This window comes from Cryptomeria japonica, chromosome 3 (genome assembly GCF_030272615.1).
Source record: "Cryptomeria japonica chromosome 3, Sugi_1.0, whole genome shotgun sequence".
Lineage (NCBI taxonomy): Eukaryota > Viridiplantae > Streptophyta > Pinopsida > Cupressales > Cupressaceae > Cryptomeria > Cryptomeria japonica.
In genome coordinates this window covers 789,455,706-789,479,789 of record NC_081407.1, presented here as the reverse complement: position 1 = coordinate 789,479,789, position 24,084 = coordinate 789,455,706, and positions in this window count along the sequence as shown.

The window sequence follows — 24,084 nt, the reverse complement described above, 5'->3', positions numbered from 1 at the left end:
GGACAATCATTGTTTTTTCTCAATTTGCAACTAGTTTATGTAGGTGTACTTATTGAATTACAATTCTTCATTTTGAACTTCTTCAACATTTCCTTAACATATTTGGTTTGTAATGCAAACATTTCTTTATCTTTTGAGAAATTTGAAAATCAAGAAAGAAAGATAGCTCTTCTAGTATGGACACCTCAAATTCTTGTTCCATGTTTGAGTAAAGTCTTGGCAAATCTTAGCATTGTGTTCCCAAAAATGATGTCATCAACATATACTACAACAATTAATAACTTATCTCCTTCACTCTTGATATATGGGTTACAATATGTTATTCCTCTTTTGTAGCCTTGCTCTTGGAGTTACTTGACTAATCTTGAATCGTAAGTCTTGGCACTTTCCTTAGTCCATAAAGAACCTTCATTAGTCTACACACATAATTATCATTTTTTGATAAGATGAATCATTTAGGTTGTTCAATATACACTTCCTCTTCAATATTTTCATTAAGAAAAGCTAATTTGATGTCCATTTGCTAAACTTTGAAATTCTTGAAACTTGCAAGGGCTAAGAATATTTTGATATCCTCTAATATTTCATCAAGATAAAATGTTTCTTCAAAATCTATTCCTTGAATTGTGCATAGCCTTTACACACAAGTCTCACTTTGTTACTTGTGACTTCCCCATCTTCGTTCATCTTGTTTCAAAAAACCCACTTGGTTCCAATGAAATTCTTGTCCTTAGGTATTGGGACAAGCTCCTAGGTTTCATTCTTCTCTATTTCATCCAATTCTTCCTCCATAGGCTTGATCTAGTGCTTGTCTTCACGCACTTCTAAGAATTTCATTAGCTCAACTTTCAAAAGAAAATATAGGTTTGCATATTTTGTTAGCCTATATTTTGTTGTTTTAGCAATTTTTCTTCATGTTTGAATTTTTGTACCTTTGTCTCCAATAATAAAATCTTCAAGATGTTTCTTTTAAACAAAACTAGATGGTGTCTTGCATGGTGCCTTAGATGAAGTACTTGGATTTCCTTGCTCAACCTCTTTAGTTTCAATTTCTCGCACCATCTCTTCTTCTTTACAATTTCCTTCCTTTTGGTAATCACTTTCTTGTATTATCTTGTTTTTATGCCTTTCTTCATCAATAATCACATTTGCACTTTCAATAACTTTGTGCAGTCTCTTGCTTTAGCACTTGTAAAATTTGCTCCTTGTGGAATATCCAAGGAAGATACCATTATCGCTTTTGGAATTGAATTTTCCCAAATCTTTCTTGTCCCTTCTTATATAGCATTTTCTTTTGAAAACTTTGAGCTACTTCGTTGATGCAATCTTTCTTTTCCAAATTTCATAAGTAGTTTTGTTGTTGTTTGCCCTAATTTGTTCTTAGTTTGAAATGTATACAATTGTATGAACCACTTCTTTCCAAAATTATCAACTATCTTTGATTCATTGAGCATGGCTCTTGCCATACATTAAATTGTTCTATTTTTCTCTCAACTACTCCATTTTGTCATGGAGTTCTTGTGGCTAAATATTATCTTCGTATCCCATGCCTTTCACAATATTCTTGAAATTCAATTGAGGTAAATTCTCCTCCTCTGTTAGATCTAAGACATTTTATCTTCAACCTTATTTCATTCTCTGTTAGGGGTTTGAATACCTTAAATTTCTCTATTGCTTTTCATTTTTGTTTAAGAAAAGCTACCCACATCATCTTGGAATAATCATCAATCAACAACATGAAATAGTTCTCACCTTGTAATCTTTTTGTAATTGTCGGCCCGCAAAATCAATGGGAATAAGTTCTATAGGATTTGAAGTAGAATACTCCTTCAATTTGAAACTTTTCCTTGTTTGTTTGTTTGTCATATTAACATTACTTGCGAATGTTATTTGAAGGTTTTTCTATATTTGACATATCCCTTACGACTTGCTTTTTACTGATCTTCACATTGTTATCAAAGTTTAGGTGACTCATCCTCTTGTGCCACAACCAAATCTCATCTTCTTGCCCCATGTAGCAATTTTTATTTCTGACCTTATTAAGAATGTAGGGATTTTCATTTCTTTTGTAGGCATTGACTATTAGTTCTCCATCCTTCCTATTTTTACATCCTCTTGAATGAAATATAAAAGTGTGGCCTTGGTCACACATTTGACTCACACTTAGAAGATTATGCTTCAATCCTTTAACATATAAGACATATTTTGTTTTAGTTCTTCCATTGTTTAGGCTGAGTGTACCTTTGTGTTTTATGTTTTCCATAGTGTTGTCTCCAAATTTTATTGTTTCTTCATTAACTCTTTTAAAAGATAAATTTGCCAATCTTGTGAGTTGAGCATCCACTATCAACATACCATTGGTTTCTCTCAGTTTGAGCATGTAATGAAACCTGTACAAGCATAGATCTCTCCTTTGTCTCTTACTCCTTTTTCCAAACTTTTTTTGGTTCTTCCTTTTTCTTGTCACAAACATCCTCTTTCTTATTTTGCCTTGGAGGCTCAGTAAATGTACTTCTGCAAAACTTAGCTATGTGCCCAAAGTTTTTACATTCATAGCATATGAGGTTATAATCCATTAAAGGAGCAAGTGAGTTGAAGTTCCTTTTTAAAAATCTAAAATAATTTCTTGTATGCACTTTATGCTCTAATTTGCTATGACCATATTGATTACACATAAAACAATAGCCATGAAAAGAATAGTTGAACTTGGTAGTGCATGACTTTCTTTTAGGGAAGGACCATTTGAGCTTGTCCTTGTTGGTTCTTTGAAACTGTGAGGCTTTATATTCCTTCTTGATTTCATCTCTTTTTGCTTCCCTTTGGCTTTCTTCCCTTTTATTTTCTTCTTTTTTCACCTCCTTGCTTACTTCTTTGTTAGAGATTTTAAGGGCTACGACATAATTCTTACTATCCAACTTCTTTTGTGAGATTTCACCATCAAAACCAAGATCACTTTTGATAGATGTTGATCTTTGTGAGTTAATAAGATCTTCTAACATTTCGGGAGACTTATCAAATTTTATGTTTTTTTGAGCTACTCTTTATCCTTTTCTAGCTCCTTAGGGAAACAATTTCCGATTCAAGCTTCTCACATTCCAAGTTTTTTCTTTTAGTTACTTTTCTAAAACATCTTCAATGCATCCAACTTCTTTAGCTTGAATCTTTAAGTCCAAAATTGTCTTCTCATATTTTTCACCATCTTCTCAAATTCAATCTTTCAAAGTTGAGTTCCTCTTCTCGAGTCTTTTGACTTTGCCAATGGTGACAATTAGTTCTTCCCCAAGATCCGCTATAATATTTTCCCTTCTTTTGGTCTGTTCACTTTCTTTATCTTCGCTTGTTGGAGCTTATTCTTTCATTTCCATAACCATGAAGAGAATTTATTCTCTTTCACTTTTTGAAAGGCTTTCATCACTCTCTTCAAATGAGCTATTACTTCCTTGGGTATATAGGCTCTTTTAGTTTCTACAAAAAATCTTCTTCTTGAATTTTCCTCGAGTATATTTTTTCTTGCCATGACAATTTTTCTTGTCTTTTCTCTTGTCATAATACACTTCTTCTTCTTCACTGCTTTCACTTCCAACTTGTGGAGATTTGGCAGCATAATGAACTATATTACCAATTAAAATGTTTAAAAGTATACTTACCTTTGCACTTGCTACATCCTTTATTGAATCTCTTTTCAAAGTTAGCTTCTTCCTCACCATTTTAACTCTCTTGATGTTGGAACTTTTTTCTTCATCCTTCTTGATGCTTTAAAGGCGTCTTCTAGTCTTGATGTTGTTCCATTATCATTCCTCAATTTGTATGTCGTAAGGACACAATGCAACTCGTCCATCTTCAAGGTGTGTAGATCCTTCATTTCTTCCTTGGCTGAAACTTTTGCACTGAATCTCATGGAGAGAGATCTCAATGCTTTTTTCACAATAACCTCATCCTTAATCTTTTCTCCAAGATCGTGAATAGTGTGTATGATTTCATCCTGACGAAGAAAGTAGGCAACAACATTTTTCTTTATCTTTCATCTTCAAACTTTCAAATTGTCTTCTATGGGTTTGGAGCTTACCCTTTTTCACTTTAGAGCTCAACTTGAGGAAACCCCACTTTTTTCAAAGACTTGCATGTTTTTCATCACCACTAGTCACTCGCCCAATAACTCAAAGATGAGTTATTTTGAAACTCGCTGCGATTTTTTGTGCTTTAAATGGCCAAAATTCGTATGAAATCGGTGTAAAAATTGTCAATAAACAATGAAAAAAACAAACGTGCGAAAACCTAATCTTTGACCCACTTTTTAACCCGTGGTGGAGACATTTTTGGGTGTTTAGTGCAACACGACAGAGACGCGAAAATACCGTGCCGCAACAACAAATAGGCAAAAAAAGAAATGACGCGATGACATGCAAGCTCGTGAGGGTTTTTCTGAACCTCATCACCATATTTTAAGCATTTTCGACTAAGTTTAAACTCTCTCGATATAGAAACACAAGTTGTAGTTAATTACCAGGAAGTCGGTAGTGTTTGCATCCAAAAATAAAATCACACTTCATGTCAAAATCAAAGTTGCTACGTGAATGACAAATAAATATTAAAAACAATGCCCGATAACTATATACTTCTCCTAAATAGCATCAATTTATTTCATAAGAGTAATGCATAGAACATTAATCAATATAAAACTCATCAAATGCACAACCATTGCCTGCCTAATATCAACAATCATTTTTTTATAATTAAAATTTTAAACAAAATATAACCAAGTCATTTTTAATTTTTTATGCATAATCCACTTGTTTTTTCGTTTATGCTATGTATTTAACTCAAACTTTGATTTATATATCATGGAACTCAATATATGTTCTACAAATTTGATGTAAATGTGTGTTTTTGAATAATATTTAAAAAAAAAATGTATTTTCAAATGTTTGATAAAGTTGTCGAGTTATTGTTGAGTTTTTCCCCGAATTTTGGTGAGTTCGAGTTTTTCAACTATGCTTTTTACCATCCATTGTTTCTAAATTGAAAGAGTAGCTAGATTTGTACCAAAATCTTCTATAAAATACACTCCCCATTTTAATAGAAGTATATTGTCCTTTTGTTTGTGATTTCACAATCTCTCCTCCCTATTCTAAACTAGTTGCGTAATCAAGATTGGTGAAAAGGTTTAATGGTCAATAGACCACTAGTATGGATATCTTAAATATGCTTTCTAAAAAATGCCAAAAAGATGTTAGTCTTTGAATGTATAAATGTATAATAAATTTGTTATTTTAACTTTTATTTAAAGCTATTTTATTCTAAACAAAAATTTCCTTATTTTAATTGAATTGCTCAATAGTAATACAATAAAATATATAAACAATGCAAATTTTTTATTTAAAGCTATTTTATTCTAAACAAAAATTTCCTTATTTTAATTGAATTGCTCAATAGTAATACAATAAAATATATAAACAATGCAAATTTTTTAAATATTAAATGAACCAAAATTATTAAAATTATTTTATTTTCTATATAAATATTTTTTTAAGATTTATCTAACCTACTATACGAATCATTTTTTTAATGCCATCCATCGATTTTTCTATTCAATATTGATTAAACTTGGACTACATTAAACTTTTTAAACCAGACATTAGATCTTATTCTACAGTATATATTAAGAATGCCATGAAGTTCATTCTATATCTCTGGGAAATACTTTGCAGTTTTTGCTTAAGGACCATTGTCAGAATCTATTTTCATTGCAAGAACTGATCTACAAATACATACGCTATGTCTATTAAAACATCTTCTTAATTAAGAAAAAGTGTTTCTTTTTAAATCCTCGACGGTGTAGCCTATGACTGGCAGTTATAGAGTCAGAATCATCTTGAGATTGGACAATGACAATAATTCCTTGAGCTCATAATATGAGTAACCTGATGTGGATGGACTGGCTAGAAACCATTTATTCTGAAGATTGTCATGACGCAAAAAATTCAAGGGATACAAATTTTGAACAATATATACAGTTAGAGGTAAAGTATAAGATTCTGCAAATCCTCAAAGGAGGTCGAAACCGAATAAATACAAATTTAAACCAAAAAAAATAAATAAGGTAACAGTCATAATTATCTCTTTATTTGCGCTTATCATAATTCAACAGTACAAGGAATATTTATTTGCCCTTATTGTGACAGTGAATGGATCAAATAGAAATATCAAAACATATTTGAATTTCTCGTCTTAGATAGCATCATGTTAACACTTGTCACCTTCCAAAGGAGAACGGTGATACTGTACTATTCCCCGAAGAACTTAATGCCCATGCATCTATTGTAGCCTTTGCCTCGTAGTATTCTTCTCAATCGACATAGGCCGCATGCTGCCACATGGAATGCTGTTAGAATGGTGAAATACTTGGGCTACTGTGCTTCTGCCACAGTTCTATAGTTCTGTAATTACTACCGAGACATCATTTGTCTAACATAGCAGGAGTTTTAATACCATCTTGTTTAATATAATTTATGGCATCTGAACTTATTGCATGTATTCATGAGAACTCTGAATGCTATTGTTACAAGAAGCAAGTGTACATTAATATCAACATATAACTATTGTATGTTATGGGACTATAAGATTACAACTTAGATTAGTTAAAAGAACATGATAGTTCTTTTTAATCAGATAAAAAGAAAAGTTAAAAGAGTAGAAAAAAGATTACAATAATTTGAGAAAATTGTGCTAAATAGTTAATCTAAAGGTATACACTCCAAATGTTTATCAGAAGCGTCACCGTACCTGTTGAAATGTATCTAGGTCGAATCCCTAGCGTAATTAATTTTAATGTGGCCCTTGGCCTTAAAATTAATGGTATTGATATACTTAGGGCTGAGCTCCAATTTGGATATCTTGTAATTGAGCTGGGCCCAAATAGATATCAATGTAACTTGTGTATGTTAAGGGCAGGTCTTATTTGGGCGCTCAACTTATGTAACTTATAATGGTTATGGGGCAAGACCTATTCATTGTGTAACTTGTAATTCAATAGGTTGGGACCTATTGAATATGTAATTTGTAACTTGGGGTAGGTTCTATGTAATTTGCAAATTGAATTTGTAATTTGGCATCAAGGCCGACCTAGGCATAAGGGTTAAAGGCATGTATATAAAGGAAGTGACTTGAGGTCACAAGATATAGATAATAGTGAATGTGATCTGCACCACTTCAAAGGTCAGCGAATTCAGTCACAAAGTCAGCGAGCTAATCATAGGTGCCAATGAATCCCATCTAGAGGTCAGCGAACTCCTTCCAGCTGTGAGCGAATTACTTGTCGACAATCTGCCCTTATGTTCTAATCTGCAATCTTCAGCAAGCGAAGTAGAGTTACAACCCAGCGAACCCTATCAAAACTGAGCAAACATCTTGCAAGGCTGAGTAAACTACATATAAAGGCAATGAACTCAAATTTGGGCTGCCAAATTGAGCTACAGGGATTTGATTCTTCAAATTGTTATATCTCAGATAAGTTGTGCTTGTGCCCTAGAAGGCTATATTGTAAATCTGCTCTGTGGTTAATATAATACAATCTGAGATAGTTGTTGCTAGGTTTTTCACCTCCAAGAGAGAGGTTTTCCCAGGGTAAATGTGTGTTATGCGTATGATTTACTTTGCATTCTGATTTTCTGTTCTATACTTCTAATCTGATTGCTAAAACTAACAGTACCAATTTGGAGAATCTCCACTACACACTACAAAATGAACCAAAAAATGCCATGGACTAGAGGGTACTTGTAAAGATCCCTTCCAAATCTGCCCCTAAATTTCAATTTTGGTTCATAGGTATTTTGTCAAATGGTTGGTGTGCAGGGACTGGTTTGAGTTCTTTTCTGATTGCTTAGACCGTTTGTGATTGAATTTGTTGCCAAATATCATGTGCAACATACAGAATAAAAAGGTAGAGATGTATAAACAGAAGTACAACTATTTCTAATAGAAAACCCCTTGACATTGCCTCATATCAGACATATTAACATCCATGAACAGAACTGATGAAAATATTTCAGACTAGTATATCACATAAAAATTACATTTCTGATTACAAGTATGATATTTTGCCAAAATAGTATCAGACAATTCGCCTTATAACTGCACATAAACATGGTTTTCCCATATAATCGAATTTGGCTGTTTCAATACTAAGGCTTGTAATTTTCTTACAAATAAAAAATTATGCAAATATGATTCCAATAATTAGACATTCACGTAGTTTATTGTTATCACTAAGGTCTACACCCTAGCTAAGCCTGAACTCAGCTAACCTATGACACATGGGACTACTCTCTGGCTGTGGGTATCCTATAGCGAGAGTAGACCTCCAGATTATGGGCTGGTTCCCTTTTGATCACCTAAAACTAACTGAAATTTTGACTTGGGAAAAGGGATAGAAAGATACGCATAAAATGAAACTATTGCTAAAAAAAGGTGATACACCAATGACTGATAATGACTTGCTTTGATATTGAACTCACAACAATCCAGCAATGAAATTAAAAATAGCTCACAACTCCATAATGCATGCTTGCAAAAATGATTCTTATGAAAGGCTAACTTCCTGTTGTTCACAAAAGGATAACAAATGATGCTTCTCACAATTTTGATACAACAAAACATACACAATCACATACCTGCACTATAGTGTGCTACACCATGAACTGAACATTGAAGGACAAAGGATAAAGTAAAGGATTATTGAACAACAATCACAACTATTTCATCAAAAACATCCACAACAATATTTTGAACACCGATATAGGAGAAGGAAACAACTTTTTATTGAAAAGGAGTCTTTTTCATCACAAAATCTGAATACTGCTTATGAAAATCTGAAAATACTCATTAGGAATGAGTTGCAAGAGTATGAACAAATTGCTGCTACATAGATACCAACTCCAAAACTAGAGAAAACTGAGTGACAAAAAGTCACTTATACAATAAGCTTCCAAAACTCCAAAAGTGATGAGTTGTCAAAACTCCAAGCCCTTCCTCAAATCGTGCACCTAACTAAAAGAGAACTCCCTCAATACTGCACAAAGAGTTGTCAAAATGAACACAACTTCTTTGGGTAGGATGTAACTGAAAATCCCTCTAAAAAAGGGATATAATTGCAAAAATCAAGTAGTTAACCTCCTCAAAATGCTCCTTGATTGAACCTTTATCCACTAGGATTCTTAAACTGGACTCAAACTGCCCATTGGGTGACAAATCACCCATTTTAATTCCACCTGTTGACAAGAAACTTCATTGATCTCCTAGATGCATGCATTACAACTCCAAAAGCAATTAAGTCTTCACATTGACTCATCCTTCAAAACTCAATGTATCCCATTTGCATTGCAAAATAACATTTATTAAAAATGATTTATATGATCATTTGTAATAAAGTTTTACAAGTTGTATGCATATAATGAGTTTTGAAAAATAAGGAGGTTATTTGACTAAAACTCTTATAAGTGTTTAACACTTAAAAGAAAAGAAAAAGTTTTCTTTCATCGGGTTTCATATTAGGGCTTTCAAACCCTAAAGCAAAAAGGTAAAAAGATGAAAAAAAATCTCATCTTTTTCATTACATCTTCTGTTGGAGGGCGCCGCCATAGGAAGATTAGGGTCTTGTTGTGCATTGCACATGCTCCCTGTCGCTGACAGGGTCCCCTTTCCTCTTTTTTTGGTCTTTTCGCCTTTGCCCTGTTGAGTTCCGCACAGGGCATCTCGTGTCCTTGTAAGCGTGCTCGTAATCAGTCCATGAGATGATGATGTCATGAGCGAAAGCCTGTGAATTCACAAGGTGAGTTGAACCTTCGAGCATGAAAATTTCAAGAGATCGTTTAAACTTGTAAAAATCCCCTGAGATAGGCTTGGAATGATAGAAACTGGCAAAATTCCTCAAGTAAAGGTAAAGCGTCTGAAGGTCGCATAAGGACCCAAGGTGCCAATTTTCACCAAGGGATACAAAGGAGATAAAGAATGCAAAGTGTCAAAAAATTGACAAACTCCTTCAAATTCTGAAATTCGCACTAAGGGGGAGAAATTACATGCCGAAATTCGCATTAGAAGGGTAAAAGTGCGAAAAGGTAGAAGGTTTGCAAATGACCCAATAATGTCGAAGTTTCAAAAAACCTCCCATTCGCCGAACATCGTGATTTTGTTGATGTAAGTTATAAAAGAGAAAGTTTGCAAAAGGCACGAAATCCCTGAAAATCGCATTTTAGAGGGTAAAAGTGCGAAAGGGAAGGAACTTTGCAAAATGTTATAAAACGCCGAACTTTGCAAAACGTTATAAAATGCCGAAGTAGAGGAAAAGTGAGAAAAAACGCAAAAGTTTTGCAAAACACTCAAAATCCCTGAAAATCGCGTTATTAGGGATAGTTGCAAGAAAGTTTAAAAAGTTTGAAAACCCCTGAAAAGCCCGAAGTTCGCATTATAGGGTAATATCGCGATTTCTAGGGCAAGTGTTAGATGTCGAAGGGTTAAAATGCCCATCTTTGATGCAACTGAAGGAGATCGCCGAGTTCGTAAGTTGTTTAAAACCATTTTGCCGAAGTTCACCAAGGCAAATGTCGCGATTTTAAGCTCTGAATGAAACTCCCCCATTCTTTAGAAATTACCAGAAAAGGGCATAAGTGTTGCGATTTTTAAAGGTTTGCAAGAGAACACAAAATGCCGAAGTTCGTATAGGAGAAAATTGTGATTCCTAAACATTGCAATCATTCCAAACTCCCTAAGTTTGAAGAATCACATAGAGGTTAAAAGGCATTCCAAACTCCCGAAGTTTGGCAAACCCTGCGAAGTGCAAATCGCCATTAACCCAAAACGCCTAAGGCGAAAATCACGTAGGAGGCAGAATCATTAAGGCAAAAAATTGCTAAGTCTAAGTTTCTAAAACTGCATTTTTCTCCAAACTTAGGCACAAAATTTGGAATAGGGAGTTAACTGTTAAGATTTGAAATTGCAAAACTCTTTCATCCCAAATTTGCAAGTTGTGCATTTGTCTTTTCAAAGCGTAGGGCATAAGAGGCATCATTTTTCAAATCCAAACGAAACCATTCGTGCAGGCCAGATTGTGCGGATTCACACCGCTCATTTCGCCAGGTATGTTTGCCTCGCCTCTCTTAAAATTGTTTGAAATATATGCAAAATCGGATGGATGTGTTTGTATGAAATTGATTAAAACGATTAAATCTTAAAATCGCATTGTTTCCCATTTATAAGGCGTCAGGCGAAGCAATTGAAATTAGAAGTCTATTCCCATAAGTTAACCAGGAAATGCATTTTCAGACTTAGGGAAAATTTTAAACTTCGTCCATTTTGAAATTAATCCTAAAATGCCTAAGTGTAAATCTAGCAGTTGAAATCGCCTAAGTCCTTGAGCCGCAGCCGAATAAATAAATTTGCAATCAAAAAGCTTCGTAAATATTCATGTCTAAATCAATCAAGCTTTTTAGCTAAAGTATCATGTTTTCTCTAAAATTTGGTTTTCAAATTGATCCTTGTGTGCTTACATATCCCTTTTAACTAACCCGCTTTGCTTCCTTTATATTGTCTCGTAATCTGCGTCTGGCTGTGCAGGATAAATGCCTAAATCGGCTGTTGAATCATCAAAGATACCTGGTGCAGCCGAAACGTCATGAGCATCCAAGTCAGATATCCCTCGCAGAGTCGAAAAGATGAAATATCAATATCAAAGAGGGGGGCTGAAGGAATCGAAAGTTCAGAGTGTGTGGGAAAATGTAGGTGATACTTGTTGTGCGAATCGCACACCCATCCCCGTCTTGGACAGGGACCCCCCCCCCCCCTGTTTGTGCCTTTTTGTCCTGCCCTGAAATTTGGCTAAGTCTGGAATTTCCTGATCCTGAAATTTGGCTAACTCTGAAAACTGAGGAAACCTCCAAAAACTAGAATTTGCAATATAACTCCTGGAGGGCCGAAACCACTCTCAAACATCTTGAAAGTATATATGGAATATAACTTAAAGTCACTTATACTTAAATGTTATATTCCATATGCTCAATTTCGGACCCAGAAGCCAAAAGTTGAAAAAGTTAAAAGTTGCCAAATGACCTTCAAGGTCCGAAATTCACTTTAAACATCATTTTTGGACCCTAGGGCCGAAATTTCTAAATATGACAAAATCGCAAAAAAGTGTTTTAGGTCCGAAAAACACTTTAAGTGTCCATTTTCGGACCCTGGGGCGAAATGTTTAAAAATGCGATTTTGCAAAAGCGCCTCCAGGTCCGAAATCACTTAAGTCCCTCTTTTCGGACCCTTGGAAGAAAATAAAAGAAAGCGCGAAGTTTTAAAACGGACGCTTCTGGTCCGAAAACCCGAAATATTTATTTTCGGACCTCTGGGTTTAAAAACGTGAAATATAAAAGGACGCACTAGGTCCAAAAACTGACGAAAGCGCTTCAAGCCTCGAAAAACACTTAAACGCCCAATTTCGGACCCTACCTCCGAAGTTCGCATTAAAATCGCGAAATTTCCAAACGCGCTTTTAGGTCCGAAACCTGGGTAAATTCGCCAAAAGACGTTTAGCGTCCGAAACTGCGAGGTTCATTTTAAAATCGTGAAAACTCAGAAATTTGTAAAAATGCCTTCAAACTCCGATTTTGTAAACCTGTTTAGGTCCGAAGTTCACTTATATTGCAAAAGGTGGTTTAGCTCCGAAAATGAGAGTTCGCCAAAAACGTGAAAAGCTCTGAAAATACACTTAAGTGTCCATTTTCGGACCCTAGGGGCGAAATGTTTGAAAATCGCAATTTTGCGAAATATATGTAAGCTCCGAAATTTGCAAAAGGATGGCAAAGGTCCGAAGTTTTTGCAAATTTCCAAAGGTGCCCTCTGTTCTCCGAAATTTACCAGAAAAGCATGAGAGTTAGAGTTTTAGAATCTGCAGAAGCTCTTCAAACCTCCAGAATCGCGCCATAAACCCATTTAAAACGTCCAAGACTCTGAAGGTAAAATCACGCAGAAGTAAAAGACCAAGGATCAGATTTCACAATCGAAGAGAAAGAGAAGCATTTTCAAGATACATCCTGCAAAGAGCTTCTCAAGCCAGACGTCATAATTAAATTTAATGTTTGTTAAAATTAAAATATTTAATTTTTCAAATTAATTTAATTAAGTGAAATTGGTTGATCGCAGGATGTCATCGAAGAACCAGGAGAAAGACCTGAAACGCAAATCGAGGAAGGATCGCAATTCAAGGCCAGGCGCTGAAGATTGGAAAAGAAAAGATACAAGAGCGCAAGAGCAACCGAGCATTGGGAACCGTGCTGTTGAACATAGATGAAGTCCACTGGCGAAATTGAAGGCAAAAGGCAAAAGAACACTCAATCTATGCATTCTCGAGAAAAGGAGACACAGATGGATTTAATTCAAGGAATTCAATTCCTAAAAGCTGAAATTGCTTTATTGTAAATTGCCTATGGCTCCCGTGCAGGATATTTTTGTGGATAACTATTCCCAACCACCAAGAAGATTGGATAGACCTGAATTAAAGCCAAATAGTGGCAGGTAGTTGAGATAGTTGCTGGTTGGATAACTGAGAATTAATTCGGCATGGGTCAAAGCTATCAGCTTCTGGAAGACAGATCAGGGCCCTTGGATGCAGTCCATCCTGGCCTCTGATTCAAAATTGTAATATCTATAAAAGGAGGCCTTTCTTTTGTAAAGGGTTAGAGATTGTTAGATTGTTAGATTGTTAGATGGTGAGATGGTTAGATAGTTAGATTTTAGAGTTAGAGTAGGTTAGATCTTAGCAGTAGCATAGAGATGCTGCAGAAATTGTTGTAATAGGCAGATGAGATCAATATATAAACATTGATTTGGTGTTTATTGTCTTGTTTTCATCCTGTTTGCATGGTTTCTTTCAACATTCTAGATAGATCTTTCTATTTTGGGTGTGCAGGTATTTGATAGATTCAGGCTCATACCACTGAGGATAGGCTGATTGTGTATCCTTTTGTGTGGTTAACCTGAGCCTTCGATTGTGCTTAGTTCAATTGCAGGTGTCCGTCTGAGCTGCGCCAGAATTGGGTGCTTAGCCGTGCGTCTCCAATCTGAAAATCTTCCAAGTTCCGTTGAAGATTGCACCGTTCCTGCAAGGTTGTGAGCCATTCTGGCCAAGCAGGAATTGGTTATGTTGAATCCGTCTACCCGCATACCCGTGTTGTTAGTTTTAGATCTCCTAAACCTTTCCTTTTGCTCTTTATTGCGTAATTCGAGAATCACAGCAGACTAGCTTGTTGCAGATCGTAAGTCCCCTTGTGTTTCCAGCATAAACACATCAGGCCACTGAGAGATCCCGCAGTCAAGACCTGACAAAAGAAACCTTGAGGTAGTCTCCTTTGATCAAACTTAGAAAACAGCATTAGAGACTTCCTTATCTCAAGAGAGAGTAGGATAATCAGTCGGCTATTCTATTCTGCGTTGGCCGTATGGAGTTTGCAACAATGCGATTTCAGACACGTCAACAATACTGGCCTGGGGCACATTGATATTCAAGATTTCACAGACCGAGTTTTCTCCCCTAATGCCTATGGCAGGCCTAGGCAGATGATGGAAAGTGGCATCGCCCAAGCAACAGGATTTCCCTCGTCAGTGCAAAATTATGAGCTGGTAGTAGAGGCTGCCCGACATTACCAACCAAGCACCAGATTGGTGCTCCTTGAGAATATGGTCCTCGCTAATTTCACTCCTAAAGCCATTGGCGATGCCTTTGACATCCCCTTCCCGAACAACCCCATAGCAACAACCATAGATGAAACACAAGTGGCACATGATATGAACCCTGCCAAATGCAGAGCACTGATAAATGAGGAATGGTACAAGGAGAGAAGACCTCCAAGCATCAGAATTGGAAAAAAGACTCCCAGAAGCAACTTTCACAACGAGCATGGAGACATGGTCACATTACTCAACAGGATTATGGGACTCCCCCAATCCAACTACTTCAAAGAATGGATGTTCTACTTCACAAAAAAGGTCTTCGCTGGGAAATCCAAGTTCGACTAGGCCCAGATCGTAAGTGACAACATCCATACCCAATTGATTGAACTTGAGGCGAAAAAATATTTTACCATGACATCTTATTTGGTCTACATGTTCGCCAAAAACCAGCCACTGCCAGGTTTAATCATGAAGGGTGAGATTGGGAATGGGCCCAATCAGGTGAAGGTATACGATTGTTATCCACAGCTGCACTATCAGGACATAGCTCAAAGGAAAAGAATAGCCCTGCCTATGCAGTTGCTCAATATAAGCATGTCAATGACGCCTTCACAATGCACCTGGTCAGATTGATGCAAGGAGGACTACACATAAGGCTCTCAGAGAAAGCTACCATTCTGATACAGAGGTATGGCGCCTGGTTCATCCAGTCCCCAAGGTTCTCCTACATCCGAATAGCTGGCTTTGAGGGTGCTCCTTTCTGACTTCCGCGATACATGACTGATAAAATAGTTCTACTGGAAGTCGCAAGGCAGCCATGTCCGACGAACGGTTTACTCAAAGATAGGAAGCAGTTTGGATTCACCTTCCCTATGATTTTGGGTAACCTTGATGTCCATCTGAAGAATCTAGCCCATGTAGAAGAATCCCTTGCAGAACTAGCCTCTTACGGCCTACAGGAGCATTTCCCAAGGAAATGCTTTGATCACGACAATCTGGCAAAGAGACCCTATGGCAGGCGATATAGAGCAAAGGAATTAATTGAAGATTATTTGAAAAAATTCTCTAATGACTATGAAGTCCGACGATGCAAATATTCAAGGCTGAGTGTGTAGCAAATGTGACTCTAGGAATACCGTCGGGTCCCAGATCAGTTAACAAATTCTGGAAATTGCCTACAAGTCCGGGAATTTGAGGCGGTAAGACATCTTTTGCCAGGCATCGATTGGTCGCAGGATCCAATCACTGATTTTGAGGTGGTTATGGCAGCCCCAGGAAGATACACCGATCAATGGTTGCACCAGCAAGTTGAGCGGCTGATTCATGAGGGAGTCCAATTTACCTACCATCTGATGGGTAATCTTGATTCTCAGTCCTCTGAAGATGAGGGAACCTCCAGTGCACCAAAGGAAGAGGTTGAAAAGCCCGAAAAAAGGAAGAAGGCTAAGGCCAGCAAAGGGACTTGGACATCTAAGAGAACAAGAAGGGAGAAGATCCCTATTAGGAGACCGGAGGTCACTTCATCATCAAAAGACCCCAGTTCATCTGATGATGTAATAGAACTAGATTATATACCTGCTCCACTTCCCAGAGCGATGTTGACGCATTCGGAGCTGATGATCCTCCTGCACCCAACATGCTAAATACGGAAGTGAGAATCATTGAGATCGCCGAACTTGAGAATCAAGTGGAGGAAGGAGAAATTCCGTCTACCCAAGGGATTGAGTTGCATGAACCCACCTAGGGGAGCCGCCATGAATTACAACTACATAGTTATGCCAAAGATGACTCCACTGTTGAAGGAGAGCAAAGGACAGATGAGACCCACGAGCCTGAAAGGACTGAAGAACAACCATCACATGAAGATTCTAGACAGTTGTTCAGTGAAGTAGGGGAGAATTCAGCTGCGAGCAAGGGACTTGACACTTCCTCCACTCCTCCTATAACAGAGCAGCTACAAATATGTAGTGAGCCGACATAAAACATTAAAGAGCAGAGTGCAAATTTAACTATAGCATCAGCCCAGACCGTACCTCAAGATTGGTTAATTGCTCGAGCTCAGCGAAAGGCAACCACCAAGTCACCCATTGACTTGGAGGACATTTTATCGCGCATAGACGAAGCCAAGGCCAAGGGGAAGAAAAAACCTAAAGCATATTTTAGGATAACCCATGATGAGCAAAGGAACCGTACCCTTCATATCGCCACCCGGCCTATCCATAAGCCAGCAGATCAAATTACACTCGTTGATTATAGTATCACGACCGTCCCCATCGGACGAGCCACCAAGGAACAGGAAAGAGAAGAATTCAAAGACTCCGTGCAAAACATGCTCAGACAACTCGAAGAGATAACTGCTGAAAAGAACATGTATCAAGTTCGTGCTGAGCAGGCCGAGGGGTGCATTGATCAACTCCTGAGACCATTACATAATGCTTCCGAATCCCACATTCCCCCGACAACATTGGCACAAAGGACCACCACAGAATTTGAAGGAGTACGAGATACTGCCAAGGTCGTCAAGGAATGGATGTAGAGCCTTAAAGGAAGAGGAGAGCAAATCATTGAAGAGGTAAAGGAAATGGCTCACCATCGAGAGACCATTTTGGTCAAGCTGCTCGAGGTAAAACGGGAATGCCTCAGAATCCATGAGGCAGCTGCTACAACTCTTCCCCTTATAAGAGCTCTTTTCTGGACCCAAGTACAGATCCCTAAACTCCCTATCATCTTGGACCCCCACGATATCAACGTTTTTAAAGAATGGTACTGGACTATCACTATGAAGTATGAGAGAAGAGAGATCATTGACAAAGAGCAAGATGCATGCGAGGGAATTCTGAAGAACATGCAGGAACTTGGCAAGACAATCCTTCGATCAATGGTTTTGGGGTGGAAAAATGATCTGTCCGATGACGTAATGCAACCAGACTAGGAGAAAATATTGAGAACGGATAAAATCGCCTACTCCGTTGAGGACCTTTATTTTGCCGGTCAACTACATTCAGACATGTTGTGTTTTGAGCGTAATTGGTCCAGCTGGCAGGATGGTTTGAAGCACGTAGACCGCTATCTGGAAGGCATGCAGTATAAAATTCCTCATCCCCCTATGCCTCAGTTCAGTTTGTTGTTCCAATTGTGCATCAGGTTCCAGGAGTATGTTCGCGAAGAACGTGTAGCAGGTCGAGACCTTTGGAAAGAGTATTTGCATGGCGAAGATGAATTTTTAGAAAGAGAATCTATAGCTAGAAAAGAAAAAGTGCTTTCCTAAAGTCCATTTTTCTTTCAAATTTGAAAAAGCACATTTTTGGCCAAAGTTCACATTTGACTTCCAAGTCAACTGTAAACTTTAAAATTTGTGCATGTGCACTTTTTTGAATTATTATGGATGGTTGTTTTTAATTACCTTTTTTGGGTATTTATTGCTCCCTTTTGGGTGGTTGCTGATATTTACCCTCCATTTATGGGTATGGGTACCTTTTGTTAATATGAATCTGGGTCACTTGTTTAGTTTAAGATCCTGGCCATTCATCTTTTTTTGGAAGCCTATTTAAAGGGACTGGTTTTCCTTTATTTTGTAAGAAGTTCATGGATTGTTGCTGAAGCTCTGGCAAAATTTACACAAGATTTAATGCAAAGTTAAGATTGTTTCTATTTCATTGTGAGTGCATGGTCTCCTTCTTCACTATTTGAATTATTCTGTTATGTTTCTTTCATTTCTCTATAGCATTTTCTAGATAAACATCTGATAGAATCCTCGCTGTTCATACCATTAGGGACTGACTGATTGTCATTCCTTTTGCATGGTTAATCTGAACCTTCTCATATGCTTAGTTCGGTTATTGAACATTTAGTGAATGAATATATAATTTTGAATCTATGTTTAATAGCATGAAAATCTTAATTTTGCCTTGAAGATCACACTAGATTCTTACAAACGTTGTGTTTAAATAGCTGATAGTGTTTAATCTGATTATTTGGATGTGTCTGTCTATTTTTCTTGAATATGCTATCTTAGTTAAATAGTTAGATTTCCTGTATCTCTTTTCCCTATCCTTCTTTTTCCCCTTTTTTTACCAAGAAGAATCCACAGTCCTGCTGAATTAGTATCAATCCAACTGAAACCAATCGATAACGAGACTGTTAGAGTTTTAGGGAACTCATCCAGCAATTGCCCATCTCACCGTAAGTCCCCTTTGTGTTTCCAGCAAAACACATCAAACCACTGAGTAATCCCGCAGTCAAGACCTGAAAATCAAAACCTTGAGGTCGTCCCCTTTGATCAAACGAAAAACAACATTAGGGATTTCCTTATCTCAAGAGAGGATAGGATACTCAGCGAGTACATTCTATTCTGCGTTGGCCGGATGGAGTTTGCAACGATGCGACTTTAGACACGTCAAGATAATTGGCGCTAGGAGGGCTGGTATGATGAATGTTTAAACAGCTAAATCCAGATCATATCAGTCTATATTTTCGAGGAGTAACTTTATAGCTTTTTACCCTCGTCTGCGCTCAACAGAATTGGCGCTCGAAGGAGGGCCATAATGCAGTATGGTATTGCTGCACGAATTCCCGTTCGATCTGCCCCCTGGTCAAGGACTGAATCAGTCATATATTGCAGATCAGCTACGAACACTTGCTTGGAAATCAGAAACAAATCATCCTCACTTCAGACAAGTCACACTATTGATCAAGAACAGGAAAAGGGTCTGCAAATAAAGTCTGTGATCAGGGAAAATCTAGACAGACAAAGGATTGCTGCCCTTGACAAGCAAGTTCTTAAAGAAATCCGACAGTTGTTTTTCCAGGCTGCTAATATGGTAAGAGATGGGTCTGCCCATTAATCCTCCTCAACCAGGAAGAGACCTCGACCCAGTGATACAGCTAGATTTGAACTTCAATAATGAACAAGAGAATCTCATCACAGAGTTATATAGCTTGGCCTGGTCTGTAAAAATAAATTATCCTAACTGGTCTTGAATGTGTTTCGTCCTTGAGGAAGAACAGGAGATTGTTGATCGCATCGATGCACAAAATCAGAAAGAACAGGAAGAAGCTAATCTAGCTCCTGCGCTTGCACTTGCACTGCATTAGCAGATTTGACATTATATAGCTCGCGCTGGAACGAATTGGATCTTTCTCTCCGGAGAGATTCGAAAGAGTCCTAAGGTCTAGTCTAGAGAGGGAAAGATTTGCTGGATTTCACTTCTATAGGCGTAAAAGTTATCGTCGGGTTGCAGACCCTAGTGAGCCCAGTTCTTCAGACCAGCAGTTTGTTGTCCCAGCAAGCGTAGTTTTTACGACCCCAGTTGTTGCAACTCCAGTTCCCCTTGTAGTTCCATTAAATTAGCCATAGATGGCGCATAATCCACCTGCCCCAAATAGTTCCACTTGGTTGGTAGACAATCCGTCACCAATAATTTTTGTAGCTTACCATGATATGCCCAAGAGCTCGGATAGGTTCTGTTCTATTTTTCACGTAAATGATCCAAATAGAACAGCAGAGGAGCATATCAAAATATTTGAAGATGCGTTACGTAATAAACAGATTGAGTATGCAGACGTTGCATGTAGACTTTTCCCTTATTCTCTGGGGGAAGACGCATTTTACTGGTTTGTCCACTTGCCACTATCTTTTATTGACTCTTGGGAAAAGCTGAAGACAACTTTTACGGGAAAGTACGATATTCCTATAACCCCCACAGAGTTGTACAGACAGTTCCTAGAAGTCAAAAGACAGGGACAGGAGCCAATTAGTTCCTTCAATAACAGATTCCACAAAGCCTTTACCCGGTTGCAAGACCCATACGTGGTAAGTGATGCTTCAGCAAGAGAAATTTACTATTCAGCTTTGGATTATCTGATAGCCATGTTTGTCCGACAGTCCCAACCTGCACCGACCACGCTAACTAAAGCCTATGCTAAGGCTATGGAGATCAGTAAAGGACTAGGCCAAAACATCGCAGGACCATTGCTGCAATTAGGACCTCCCACTATGCCCAACCAAATTCAAGAAATCAGTAAGGCTTTGGCTCACTAAATGCCTCTCATGAACCTGATCCCGCAATAGGCGCATCAGCCCCAACAACCTATAAATCAGTTGGTGCTCCATCCGGGACCGCCTATATCCCAAATCCCTCCCAAACAACCTGTATATCTGCAAAATAATGCAGTATCTTCTAGAACTCAAGAAGAGAAGGATGAGATGTGGGAATTGACCGAGCAAATGAAGAAACTTTCTTCTGAAGTCACTTATCTGCGAAATCAGAATAACCAATCGCAGAATAATTAGAGAAATCAGCAACAAGGTCAGCACCAGAACCAAGGATATCAAAGGGCTACAAGGACATGGAACACCCGTCCTAACAACGGAGGAGTCCCCACTCCGCTGGATAACTCACCAGCATCAGAAAACAGGCCAACAGATAGGGTATTTTTGGCAGAGGCAGCTCTATCTAATTGGTGCAGGTTACATAATACTAACCAGCACTCAGAGCTGCAATGTGATGAGTTTCAGGTGGCAGCTAATATATTCTAGGGAGAGGTTGAGAACACAATGCCTCAACCAGCGCTTCCTCCCACCGGGTTTGAGATAGTTCCATCACCAAGGTATGATACAACGCTTGTCTTAGAGACCTATATTCCCCCATTTTTCTTCCCTAATCAGGACGAAAATGAGGTGGCAGACCCAAACCAGCCCGCTGATGTGAATGTATTTCAGTAGTACCAACACGGCAACCAGGGGTATTACAACAATAACAACCAGAACAACAATAGTGGCCCTTATACTACTTCCACACCTCCAAAAGATATTCAAGTTCCTCCAGATCAAAATGCCAATAACAACCCAAGTTATCCTAAGGCACCACAACAGTATGCGAGCCAAAGTCAGCCGCAAAAGACACAAGCTTCTCCTAGAGCACCTATTTTTCAAAGTCAGCCAACTATTGCCACAAATCAGGGCCCAAGTATTAAACCATCTAGCGATACAAAAATTACCAAACTAGGCTAGTTGGTAGCAGATGAATTCAGGAAGATCAAGATTAGTTTGTCCCTTGTTGAGTTGATGAAAGTTTCCGAGGTCAGAGATATTGTCTTGGGCAGCCTTAAGGAGCCCTCACCTGATCAGCCCAAAGGAACCGATGAGAACTCAGGACCAAGAGTGCCATCAGAGCAACCCCAGAAGGTCAGCAATGAAGTGAGAGGACCAACAAATCCTAGGGGTGCAACAGTGAATTATGCTACACAACCTGAACTCTCAAATGATCAGCCCATGGAGACTGGTTTTGGAGTGCATGCACGGAGAAGAACTCGGGATATCTCAATCATGAACAATGACACCCTCCCATCCGAACCTACTATCAATTTGTTCATCGAGAAGCTAGAACCCCCACCTTTCCTATTAACTCTCAGGATCTTTGGTAAAAACTTGCATAATTGTCTAATAGATTCAGGGGCTTCGGCTAATGTTATGCCTCTATCTGTATGCACTGCTCTAGACCTAACCCCCACCAAGACTAACCGAAAAGTTACTCAACTAGATAAGTTTGAAGTGACTGTGGTGGTTGAGTTGAATAATATTCATATGCAGTTGACAGCAGATCCGCGCATCCAGATGTATATTGATATCCAAGTAGTGGACATCTCAGGAGCATATGGCATGTTGCTTAGCTGAGACTAGACCCGCGTCGTTAACGACCGGCTGCATTCCAATTTCACCCATATGTGGCTGCCATGGAGAGGTGTAGCAAATCAAATCTGGATTGAGTTTGAACCTAGGCTTAAATTAATGATTACTGAATATAACCAGGCCAATGAGACCTTGTTTTTAAGAATCAGATATGGGCACTTACAGGGCTGACATGGGCTCAACAAATGAAGTTTTGTTTGCACAATGCTCGAATCCAATTCAGACTGGAAGGAACTATAGAGAATTATGATAAGGTGATCCCATCACAAGAAGAGAATGAGTTGTTCAGTAGTTTCAAAAACTTTTTCTGCAAGTACGCAGAGCAAATGCAACATCTAGACTGCCAGAGTTCTATTAAGGACTTACTTTTACCCAACTAGTGCAGAGTTCACAATGCTGCCCATTCAGAAATGACATGTTCATTATGCAGAATAGCACTAAATCAAGTATGTAAGAGACATTCAGAGGTGCTAGAAGCCCATATTCTTAGGCAAGAGGCAATTGGTTTCTTCGAAGCTCCTGAAAAGAGGCCCCCTGAGCAAGAAAAGAATGAAATGATGAGCCTAGGAATCACAACCAGTAAGGTTACCAACCTAAATCAGACTTGGACATTAAAGTTTGATGGTTCGAAGTCCAAGCAAGGAGCTGGAGCAGGGGTAGAACTGATAAGTCTTACCGGTGAAACCTATTTGGCCTCCTACCGATTCACTGTACTAACAACATAGCAGAGTATGAATCTTTGATTCATGGTTTGCTGCTAGCCATTAAGAAGGGAGCTCAGATCCTACACTATTTTGGAGATTCAGAGGTGGTAGCCCGACAAGTTCGAAAACAATACACATGCCATGATAAGAGACTCAACGTCTATCGCAACCATGTGTGGGATATAATCGAGAGTTTTGATGCTTTCAACATCAAAGCTATCTTCCGATCACAAAATCAGGTTGCTGATTCATTGGCACAGGCCGCAAGTTCGCTAGAACCTCTGTCTATGCAAAGTTTAAAAAAATTCATAGTGGAGTTGACATCAGTCCCATCCATTTTGGACAATGTTACTAATTTTTAAATGTTTGATGATGATAGGCACATCATTGACTTCATCACAAGCTTCGATGTGTTTGCAGCACAGATTATCGATGAAGAAGAACCTCAGGAAGCCGAGATCGATATCGAAGGAGTCTTGAATCTCAAGACAAACACCATTCCCAAAGGTATGGTGCAGTTAGAAAGGATCTTCGATTGGGACCAGCTCAAATCCTAAAAGGAAGGTACTTTTGAAGGAGGCACCTGCGATAAGATCAACATTGGCACACAAGAAAATCAGAAGAATGTGCTGATTGGGAAAGTATGTACATCTCGGGAAAGAGACGGAATTCTCAAGAACATGAGGGATTTCCCATATATCATTGCTTGGGGGTATGAGGATCTTAAGACTTATGATACTTCAGTAATAACTCATACTATACCCCTGAAGCCAGACTCAAAGCCTTTCAGACAGAGACAGCGGCCAATAAATGCCCTCCTCGAGCCTTTGATCTATCAAGAAGTGAAAAAGTTGCTCGCTGCTCGCATTATCTTTCCAGTACGACATTCTACCTGGGTTGCTAACTTAGTTCCCGTATGGTAAAAGAGAGGTGAAATCAGGTTGTGTGTAGACTTCCGCAACTTGAACAGAGCATCAGAAA